The sequence below is a fragment of the Bubalus bubalis genome, chromosome X, assembly GCF_019923935.1.
Source record: "Bubalus bubalis isolate 160015118507 breed Murrah chromosome X, NDDB_SH_1, whole genome shotgun sequence".
NCBI lineage: Eukaryota > Metazoa > Chordata > Mammalia > Artiodactyla > Bovidae > Bubalus > Bubalus bubalis.
Window position 1 is genome coordinate 92818402 of NC_059181.1, and position 11490 is coordinate 92829891.

The window sequence follows — 11490 nt, forward strand, 5'->3', positions numbered from 1 at the left end:
ATGCTCCCTTCTCCCAACACAATGTAAAATTTAACAGCTCTAGGTGATGATCTCATTCTTGGGGACTTCCCCATTATGGAAATAGGAAATCACATCCACAGTGAAAATGTCTTTTGAGGTCAGTGGATAGGAAAAAGTGAGAAGGCTGGGATTCCTTACAGGGTTTTTGTTCATAAACTATGCCACTTGTGATGGTATGATTCACAGTTTGAAAATCCCATCCACATGAAGCCCATTAAAAAATAAACGTGTGGTTCAAGACTTTAAAAATTATTAGAAATGAAGAATTTAAGTGGCCTTAGCTTGACTCTTGTTATCTACTCATTGTAACTATTTTTCCCACCCCCAAAATAATTCTAACTATTGTCTTTGGAAATAGTATGAGACCAGTTTTTACATAAACAGCCACATTGTTTTCTTGTTATAATGTCACACTTTCATTTACTGTAGTGGATATGTTCACATCTGATGTAAAAGAGTGACCTTTGCCAGCTTTCTTTAGAATGAAGTTAGGATTGAAGACTAAATTATGTCAATGAACTTTGTATTTCCATAACATCACCAGATGATCTGTTAATTATCTACTTCATGTAGCCTGTTTTGGTCCAATTATAATCGAAAATGTGCAAGATGCTCTACCTTTTTTCCCTACAAAGTCTAAAAAAAATGTGGCATATCCTGTGCTTTCTAAAATCTAACAGGTACTTGCAATAGTTGACTATAACTGGAGTCTGAAATTTTAATTTAGTCTAAAGTATCTGTTTTTATATCTGATAATTTTATACAATTAAAAATCTCTTTAATAGAGGGAGAATCAAGATGGTGGAGTAAGAGTACATGGGACTCACTTCCCCCTACAAACACATTAAAAATACACCTACAAGTAAGACAGTTCTCACAGAAAACAAATTGGAAACTCGTGGAAATCTACACAACCAAAGCTGCAAGAAATATCTCTCTATAACCAGGAAGGACAGAAAGATATTTTAAAGGCATCAGGACAGGCCGAACACCCTGGGAGAGATATATAACAGAGAGGAACCTTAAAGGAACCTTGCAAGGCGAGTGCAGAGAAAAAGAGATCAAGCCAGGCAGTCAGGCGAGAAAAGGGAAATTTATTAGAGGGAAAAGAGAGGGTGACTGGCTCTTAAGGAGAACCAGCATCCTCCCTTTCTGACGGAGTCCTTCTTATACCCCACCAATGAAAAATTCTCTGAAGGGATGGTCACGTAGCCAGAGGTCTTGAATCTGGTGGTCTCGCAGCTTTGAGAAGATAGGCACCAGTGAGAAAACAGGATACAATTTGGGCAATTTGGTCAGTCTCAAGGATCACTGTGATTTTATTCTTTGTTTGTGAGGTTGACATAATGAGCCATCTTATCAATGAGACTCCATGTAGGCCCTATCATTTCAGCCTTTTTTAATTTAGGATAACGGTCGAAGGTCAATCTTCTGTAACTTCTTCCTGCAGGACAAGGGTGTTGTGGGGGTGAGATAAGAGAAGGCTGGAATGTGGGTCAAGGGAATTTGTGTGGAGTCGAAGTTTTTGATAATCTGAGTGAGTTAGAAGTAGCTCCTGGATAGTTCGGTTGGTGAAGGCTTGTAAACCATCCTGAAGAAATTCGAAAAAAGACGCATTAAACATGGAACAAAAGTTAGAATAAGGGTAAGTAGAAGGTTAGAAATAAGGGTAGTTTCCAGGTTATGCCAAGGGATTGAAGAGGAAATATCTCTTTCTCCTTCTGCCTCTGTAACTCAGCTTGCCCCTTGCGAAGTATAGATCATGTAGGTCACATAGTCGCAGAACGTGGGGACTTGCAATACTAGGAACTGGAGTTTATCTCACTCACCCTTGTCCTGCTCTTTGCAATTGCCCGGCCCCTGCAAACCTGCTTAATCATGCCTGTCCAGGCCAGGCATCCCCCTCCCCATCTTGACTGCTGTTCCCGTGCTCATGAAACCCCTTAGTTTAAACCAGCTTATTAACAGCTAGTGCTGCCTACTACAGTCTATTTATAAAAACTCTATATTCCCTTTGTTCAGGGCTCAGAGCTTTGAGTGTTAACGCCTCTGGGGCACTGACATAAAAACCTGAGTTCTCCTACTCTCAAAGTGTGGTGTTTGGTTTCTCCAGTACTGGTTTCTGTAACAGGATTGGGCTACTTGTTGAGTGATTTGGGAGATCAAAGCTGGCCCATTATTGGATTGGAGAGAGAGTGGGAGGCCAAAGTGAGGGATGATTTCTCATATGAGAAACTGTGTTACCTCTGAGGCAGTTTCTGATCTCATAGGAAGAGCCTCAATCCACCCTGAAAAAGTGTCTACTAGAGTGAACATGAGTTTTATTTTTTGTGTTGGAGGCATATGAGTGAAGTCAATTTGCCAGTCCTCTTCTGGGATATGTCCTCAAGCCTGATGTGTTGGGAATGAGGGAATAGGCTTTAAGGCTCCCTGTGTTGAGACTGAGGAACAGATAATGCAAGAGTGAGTGATTTGTTGTAGGAGTGAAAGAAGGTTAGGATAGGTGATAAGAGGTCTTAAGAGATGATTGGGCTCCCCTCGTAGCTCAGTCGGTAAAGAATCTGCCTGCAATGCAGGAAACCCGGGTTCAATTCCTGGGTCAGGAAGATCCCCTGGAGAAGGAAATGACAATCCACTCCAGCATTCTTGCCTGGAAAATCCCAAGGACAGAGGAGCCTGGCGGGCTACAGTTCATGGGGTTGCAAGAATCAGACATGACTTAGCAACTAAACCCACCACCAAGAGATGATAAAGAGGTTTAGTACCTAAGTGTAGGACCTGATGAATGTCTGTAAGAATCTGTGTGGCCTGAGATTTGTGAAAGACATAGCAGCCCTGTTTTTGTAACCAGTTTCTTTGTGGTTGTGCTTCCTCTTGTAATAATCGTGTTTTTTCTTCAGGGAGGTAAAGGGGCTTTATGTTGGGGATTACTATAAATTGTTGAGCTGGTGATTGGAGTGAGGCTTGTTTTGCTTCTCTGTCTGTGGCATCATTGCCCCATGAAATGGGGTCTGAGGCCACCTGGTGACCTCGGCAATGTATGATGCCTACTTCAGTTTGCATGTTAGCTGCTTTTAAAAGGTGGAGTATAAGCAGGGCGTTAGGTATGGGAGAGCCTTTAGTAGATAGGAGCCCTCGTTCCTTCCAGATGGCAGCATGTGAGTGTATGATGTGGAAAGTATGTTTAGAATCAGTGTATATATTTGCTCTCTTGTTAGCTGTGAGGGTAAGGGCTGTAGTTAGTGCAACAAATTCTGCCTTTTGGAAAGAGGTTCCTGAGGGGAGAGGCTGGGATTCAATAATTTCGGTGTCAGAGACAATTGCACATCCAGCTACTTTTTTTCCTTCTGATGTCATAGAGGAGCTGCCATCAATATGCCAAGTAAAGTCAGGGTTATTTAAAGGGGTGGAGGAAATGTGGGAGAAATGGGACATCAGGTCTTCTAAAGCCTCTTTACAAGTATGGATGGGGGGCACAGAAGAATTAGGGATAAGAGTGGCAGGGTTGAGAGTAGGACAGCGTTCAAAAGAACTTGGGAGATTCGAGAAGGGTGACATGAATTAGTTGGATGCATGAAGGAGACAGAGGGTCATGGATTTGTGAGAAAGTCCATAAAGTCATGTGGTGAACGAATGACAGTGGGTGCTCCAAAAGTAAGTTTTTTACTTTCCTGAGTGAGGAGGGCAACTTCTGCCTGAGCATGTAGGCAGGCTGGCCATCCTTGAATTGTGGTATCTAATTGCTTTGATAGATAAACGACAGGGGTGAAGGAGGGGTCCTGATTTTGTCTCAAAACTCCTAGGGCAATTTTGTGTCTCTCAGTAGTGTAGAGTATAAAGGGGCGAGAAAGGTCAGGAAGTGTTAAAGCTGGGGCTGAGAGAATGGGGCTAAGAATGGCTTAAGGGTGTTAAAGGCTGAAAGGGAATTTGATTTTAGCTCTAGGGGTTCTGAAAGATCTCCTCGGGTAGCTTGATATAGGGGTTGTGCCAAGAGGATGAAATTAGGAATCCAGAGGTATAGATATTCAGCTGACCCCAAGAAGGACTGGATCTCTGTTTTTGATGTAGGGAGTGGTAGGGTGGATATAAGGAACTTTCTATCGGTAGTAATATATCTCTTTGTTGATGTTAAAAGGACTCCAAGATAGGTCACTCTAGGAAGAGAGAGCTGAACCTTGGTAGGAGATACTTGATAGCCTCGATCAGTTAGAAAATTGAGAAGTTGTATAGTGCGTTGTTTGGAGAAGGCAATGGCACCCCACTCCAGTACTCTTGCCTGGAAAATCCCATGGATGGAGGAGCCTGGTAGGCTGCAGTCCATGGGGTCACTAAGAGTCGGACACGACTGAGCGACTTCACTTTCACTTTTCACTTCCATGCATTGGAGAATGAAATGGCAACCCACGCCAGTGTTCTTGCTTGGAGAATCCCAGGGACGGGGAGCCTGGAGGCCTGCCGTCTATGGGGTCACACAGAATCGGACACGACTAAAGCTAAGTATGTTGTTAAGAGTGTGTAAGTGAAGGACTACAAAGGAGGAGATCATCCACATATTGGAGGACACTACTTGGAGTAAGGTCAAGAGAGGTTAGGTCTGATGCTAGAGCTGGGCCAAAGAAATGAGGGCTATCACGAAAGCCTTGTGGAAGGACTGACCATGTCAGCTATTGGGAGTGATGATTGTCTGGATCAGTCCAGGTAAAGGCAAAGACGTCTTGAGAGTCTGAGTGTAAAGGAATAGTAAAGAAGGCATCTCTGAGGTCTAGAACAGTGAAGTGCATAGTGGAAGAGGGAATGAGAGAGAGAAGTATAGGGATTTGGAACTACTGGGTATATGGGGATAACAGCTGCAATGATAAGTCTCAGGTCCTGGACCAGGCGATAGGAACCATTTGGCTTTTTGACAGGTAGGATAGAGGTGTTATAGGGAGACAGAGTTGGGCACAAGAGGCCCTGATGTAGGAGTTTAGTGACGATAGGCTTTAACCCTTGTTAATGTTTTTGGGAGATGGGGTATTGTGGTTGATTGGGGAATTTAGAGGGGTCTTTGAGACAGATACGAATTGGAGCATGGTAAGAGGCAACAGATGGGTTATCTGTATCCCAAACTATGGGGTTTATGGACAAGGAGGGCAATGGGGTGTGGGAAGAGGAGGTGGGGTTGAGGAGCAGTAGCCAGGTTAGATCAGAGGCTGGGCTTGGGATAGTAACAGAGGCTTTGAATTTTGAGAGAAGGTATCTCCCAAGAATAGGAGTGGGGCATTTTGGGAGAAATCGTATGAGAAAAGAATGGGAAAATGGGGTATCTTGAAATGTGCAAGGTAGAGACTCAGTTATTCGTGGTGTAGATATAAAACTGTCAACCCTTTCTCTGAGAGACCTTGGTTTTTTTGGAGTAGGCAGACATAGCAGAGTAAACGGCCCCTGTGTCAATGAGAAAGGAGATCAGCTTACCTGCCACTGTAAGAGTTATCCTGGGCTCCGTACCGGTGATGAGAGTTGGGGCCTGGGGCCCTGGGCACCTTCAGTCTTCAGTGGCGAGTCCCAGAAGGCTGGGCAGAGCTGGGTTGGGGGACTCCTGCTCGACACCAGGAGGAGCTGTCCAGATCCCTAGAGCAGGATTTGGTCAGTTGACCTTTCAATGTCCCTTTTATGACACAGCTGGGACATGGACCTCGAGGGGGCCTTCGCTTTAGGCATGAGTGCGCCCAGTGGCCTTTTTTGCTGCATTTGAAGCAGGGCCCAGGTGGCTTCCTTTCTTTGTTGGTTGATGGAGGCTTGGAGCCATGTAGGCCAGTGGCTAAAAGCTGGTATTTGGCCTAATCTCATTGGGCCTTCTCTAGTTTTGACTGTTCTTCCTGGTTTTTTAAAATCTTAAAAGTTAAATTTAAAAGGTCTCATTGAGGGGTTTGAGGGCCTTCTTCTGCCTTTTTTAGTTTCTTTCGGCTATCTGGGAATGACTGGGAGATAAAATGCATTTTAAGGACAAGAGTACCCTCTGCTGAAGTGGGGTCTAATTTTATATATTTTTGTAGGGCTTCTGTTAGGCCTTTTGTATATTTTTGTAGGGCTTTTGTTTTGTAGGGCTAGAAATTGTGCTGGGGTTTTCATCTAGTCTTGAGTTATTTCCTGGAGCTTATCAAAGGTGATGGCTTTATGCCCTGCCTTTTGAAGGCCCAGAATGAGGCAAGCAATAGTATGATTATGGGCTGCTCATCCAGGTCTCCCTGCCTGATAATCCCAGTTGGGATCATCTTGGGGGACAGCCGTTGCCCCTACAGGCTTAGTGTCATCTGTCCTGTGTATCTCGTCAGCATGCGCCTGAGAGTCTTGTCATACTTGTTCCTTCTCTTCTGGGAGAAGAGTGGAGGAAAGGATGATGTAAATATCATGCCAGGTTAAGTAAGACTGGGTGATATACTTGAATTCTTTTAGATAATTATCAAGGTCTGAGGAGAAGGAGCCAAGATGCTTTTTAATCTGAGATAGATTGGTGAGGGAAGGAGAATGGGACAGGAACCCAAACAATGTCTTCTGCTCCAGCTACTTCCCTTAAAGGGAGGAGTGGAACAGGGTCCTGCGGTGGAGTTTCCTGTTTTAAATTTGTTTGGGACCAGGTATGGGGAGAGGATCTAGGGAGGTCAGGATAAAGCCTTGGGACCCTCAGGGTATAGAGTGGGGCTGAGGTCTCAGAGCTTCTCTCAGACACTGGCTGGGGAGGGGCGGGTGGGAGCTTCGGAGTCAGCCTGTGCTTGAGAAGGAGGGAGAGAGGAGGGGACATAAGGTGGAGGTTTTGGAACTGTATCTGGGGTGGCTGCAAATGGATTGGGAGTGATAGGGGGTGGGCTGAGGTAGGAAGGGTCAAAGGAAGAAGAAGAAAAGTCTGAACAGGGATCAGGAGACATTGTATTAGGAGGTTGTGGCCCAGAGTGGGCTAAGAGTATTTGAGAAGTAGAACAGGATTCATAGAGAGAGGGTCAAGAGCAGAGAGCGAAGAAAACCTGAACTTAAGGGATTTCTAACCACTTGCCATTTGGCGGCAGAAGTTATCGAGGTCCAGTAGAGTATTTAATCAAGAGTTCCAAAAAAAAAAAAAAAAAAGAGTTCCGTTTTCAAGCCATCAGGAGCTGTTATCAAGTCTGTATTGTGGCCAGACAGTGTTAGAATAGTAAATAAGTCTTTTTGGTCTTATCTCCCCTTGGAAGCCCAAAGCGTTTAGGTTTTGGAGAAGGCATCCTAGAGAAATAGATTTTGAGGGCTGGGATTGAGAATTTCCCATTGTGGCTGAATAGGGAGGTTAGACAAGGGCGAGAGAAAGCGAGGAGAAAGGTCCAAGAGAAAAGGCGTCCCCATTCTCAGGTCTTTCTCAGAGTAATAATAGTCTGCTTTGAAATGGGCATCCCCTATTTCAAAGTCAGACGGGGCACAAGGCTGGGGCCAAGGAGTGTGGGGATCCTTGCGCCTAGGACTTGGAAATGAGGTAAGAGAGAGGGGATCCAAGAGAATGAGATTTCACTCACCGTTGTAACTGACCAATGAAATGTGGGCTGGTGTGTGGATGTCAGTCCAGCAAGGCAAGTGGAGAGTCCTGTCCTGGATCTCATGTCAGTTTCTCAGCAAGATCCAAAGGAGGGGACCACCAGAGGTGGGCCTGTGAGAGGAGCCCACCACTTGCGGTGGATCTTCCCTCCCAGGTTTCAGCACCAGAATGTAAGGCGAGTGCAGAGAAAAAGAGATCAAGCCAGGCAGTCAGGCAAGAAAAGGGAAATTTATTAGAGGGAAAAGAGAGGGTGACTGGCTCTTAAGGAGAACTAGCGTCCTCTCTTTCTAATGGAGTCTTTCTTATACCCCACCAATGAAAAATTCTCTGAAAGGATAGTCGATGACATAACAAGCCATCTTATCAATGAGACCCCATGTGGGCCCTATCAATGACAAACCTAGACAGCATATTAGAAAGCAAAGACATCACTTTGCCAACAAAGGTCCATCTAGTCAAAGCTATGGTTTTTCCAGTAATCATGTACGGATATGAAAGTTGGAACATAAAGGCTGGGCATCAAAGAATTGATGCCTTCGAACTGTGGTGTTGGAGAAGAGTCTTTAGAGTCCCTTAGACTGCAAGGAGATCAAACCAGTCAATTCTAAAGGAAATCAACCCTGAATATTCATCGGAAGGACCGGTGCTAAAGCTGAAACTCCAATACTTTGGCCACCTGATGCAAAGAGTGGACTAATTGGAAAAGACCCTGATGCTGGGAAAGATTGAAAGCAAAAGAAGAGGGCAGCAGAGGATGAGATGGTTAGATAGCATCACCAACTCAATGAACTTGAATCTGAGCAAACTCAGGAAGATGGTGAAGGACAGGGAAGCCTGATGTGCTGCAGTCCAGGAGGTCACGAAGAGTTAGACACAACTTAGTGACTGAATAATAACAACAACTTATAACTTCATTAATTACTGCTATATATGTTTTTGAAGATATGTTATCAGGTGAATATAAGTTCAGAATTTTTATCTTTTTAATACATTTTATGATTAGATAATAGCTTTCTTTATTGCAATTGCTTGATGTCTATTTTGCCTAATATTAATACAAATTAACCACCTTTCGGTTTAATTGGCCAGTTTACTGGTCATTTTTTTTTATCATCATTTTATTTTCATCCTTTCTGACAGTCGGTTGTACCTGTTTCATGGCCTCCTGAAACACGTTCATAATGCCTGTATTAGATTGTTCAGACTGCCACAACAAAAATGCCACAGACAAAGTAGCTTAACAACAGAAATTTGTTTCTCACGGTTCTGGAGGCTAGAAGTAGAAGATCAAGGTATGAATAGGTTTGTTTTTGCCTAAGGCTTCTCTCCTTGGCTTGAAGATGACCATCTCCTTGCTGCTTTTCCCATGGTTGTCTCTCTGTGTGTATACACTTCTGCCGTCTCTCTGTGTGTTCTAAACTCCTCTTCTTATAAGGACACTGGTCAGATTGGATTAACATATACCTTCACAGCCTTAATTTAACTTAATCACCCTTTAAAGGCCCTGTCTCCAAATCCAGTCACATTCTGTTGTTGTTGTTCAATTTTTCCATGGAGTGGTAGTGCTAAGTTGCTTCAGTTGTGTCTGACTCTTCGCGACCCTATGGACAGTAGCCCACCAGGCTCCTCTGTCCAAGGGATTTCCCAGGCAAGAATACTGGAATCAGTTGCCATTCCCTTCTCCAGGGAAATCTTCCCAATCCAGGGATCAAACCCACTTCTCCTGCATTGCAAACAGATTCTTTACCAGTGAGCCATCAGGGAAGCCCATGTAATCAGGGCTTCAGTATATGAATTTTGGGAGAACACAGTTCAGTCAATAACAAAACCTAATGTTAAGATGACATCATAGAAGACAAGAGAGCAGAGGCAGGAACAGTGATGCAGAGCAGGCAGGAAGATGGTATGTTAGGCTTTCATTATTCTATGGCTTTTCCAGTTCATAAAATTCTCTATTTTCCAATGAATCCCAGACGACTGACTAAGAAATTTGCATTGCTACTACCTTAGCCTGTACCTAAAGGATGGGAACTAGTATTCCATACTGGTTACTAGTACACCACCTAGAATCTAACACTTTCCTATTATTAATAGGTCTGCTATTTTTTTCCAAGATACTTGACCTTTCTTAACCTCAGCTTCTTGAATTAGATACAGAGACAAGATCATTAGTCATATAACTCCAATTGTAAGAATTAAATGAAATTTACATATATTTTTGTATATAATAAGGGCTGTTTGCAAGGTTTAGGAGGCTGGTTACTCAGCTATTATTTACAGAATGGTCATGCCATTCTGCATGCCTATGAAACATACAGGAGGGGAAGAGTAGAATCTTTGAACTGGGGTTAGACCTTTTGTGGGCCCAATTATCTCACCAAATACCTCCCTTACTATTTAGCAACCAGAGCTCCTTGCAGTTCTCTATATAGATTCCTAACCTTCAGGGAGAAAGGAACATTGTCTGAATTTTTTCATTGTCCTATCTTCCCTTTTTGGCACTAAGCTTGACATGTAGAGGTGCGTGAATGAATGAATAAGTAAATGAATGAATGAAAGTTATATTCTAGACATATATCTTTCTTCTCTAACAGTTAATGGCCCCTGGCAGACCAGAACCTTAGTCTTGCAGCCAGTGCTTTTAAGTGATTCATCAGAAATTTAGAAAAGGGAAGCCTAGACTTACCTCTAACTTGATGAGCCTTCGCAGGGACATTCTGGAAATCTTGGTATTTGTATCTTCAGACAACTTCTATACGCACTCCTTGAGCATCTTATGTAGTTGGTTTGAGAGATAGCTAAAGATCAAGTGAAATTTCTGATGGTGATCTAGCTTATTCAATAGGGCAAAGCAGTCAAAATTGAAAGTCCTGGGGATATGGGTCATCATGAGGTTAACTTGGTTGCTCATTTCCACTACTCAAGTAAAGAACTGGAAGTGAAACCTTATTCAGTGATGTAGGCTCACCTCTTGGAAGGATTCCAGCTCCAGCTTTCCAAGTATCTCCTCAAGGCCATAGAATGGCATGTGGTTGATGACTAGTATCCTATAGCAGACACATGGAAGCCTTGGTTCTCCTCAAATTTCTGAAATACATAAGAAAGAAACTCAGACAGCTGACTGTAAGAAATCAAATAAACCACCTACAGAAAGTCCATGTGTATTTCCACAGGTTCTAAGTTATATTGAGGGGAAGGGAAGGGAAGAGAAGGGATTGGCAATGAGCTGGTCTGCCTCTGTCTCTTCCTTTCTCTTCTCTATACTGAAATCCATTGCCCACCCTGCAACCAATGATAAATCTAACCACGAAACTATGCAAGGTGCCTTTTATTGACATCTTCCGGGAAACAAAGAAGAGGTACCCTGGCACACTGTGCAGCAAAACCTCATCAAACTTCTTTCATTAGACAACCCTGCCTCCTTTCCCTACAGCCAAATGAGATGAACAAGCATTAGCTCCTGCCCTTCTTGAATAATTTCCTTCTCTCCAAATCTGTCTTAAGTGGAGCCATTTACCTCTCTCAGTTTCTCACAATGGAATCCTCACATATATCACCCTGTTCAGCATACAGAGGATTCTTCTTTATATCCCTCCTCTCTTAAACATGGGAGAGTTTTATATAATAAATGTTTTTTTGACTCTCATATTGATTTTTGTATTTCTTTCTAATAACTCCCAATATAGCTCCTCCTCATCACAAGAATTTTCAGTCATGGACCACAGTGTCTCTTTTCAACAGTACAGCTGTGGTTCCTGCCTTGAGCCAACAATTCTAGCAAGTCCCTCTTTTTTTGTCCATGAAACAGCAAGGATGTTCATTGCTGCCTGGTCTTGGCAAAATAAGAGCTGCTTGTCTAAAAAGCATTTTATTTCACATCAATTTTTATTAAGGTTTAGGGTGGAGCTGTGTTTTTCCACGAAAAAGAT

At 43.2% G+C, this 11490-nt stretch overlaps 1 long non-coding RNA gene across 1 annotated transcript; it reads right to left on the reverse strand.

Moving 5' to 3' along the window:
* Nucleotides 1-1095: 1095 nt before the first annotated feature.
* On the reverse strand, nt 1096-6351 carry LOC123331795. The gene is made up of 2 exons (XR_006548574.1): nt 5476-6351; nt 1096-1612 (listed from the first exon to the last, which is right to left on the reverse strand). It is a non-coding gene; the product is annotated as an uncharacterized LOC123331795 (long non-coding RNA).
* Between the last annotated feature and the right edge of the window lie 5139 nt (nt 6352-11490).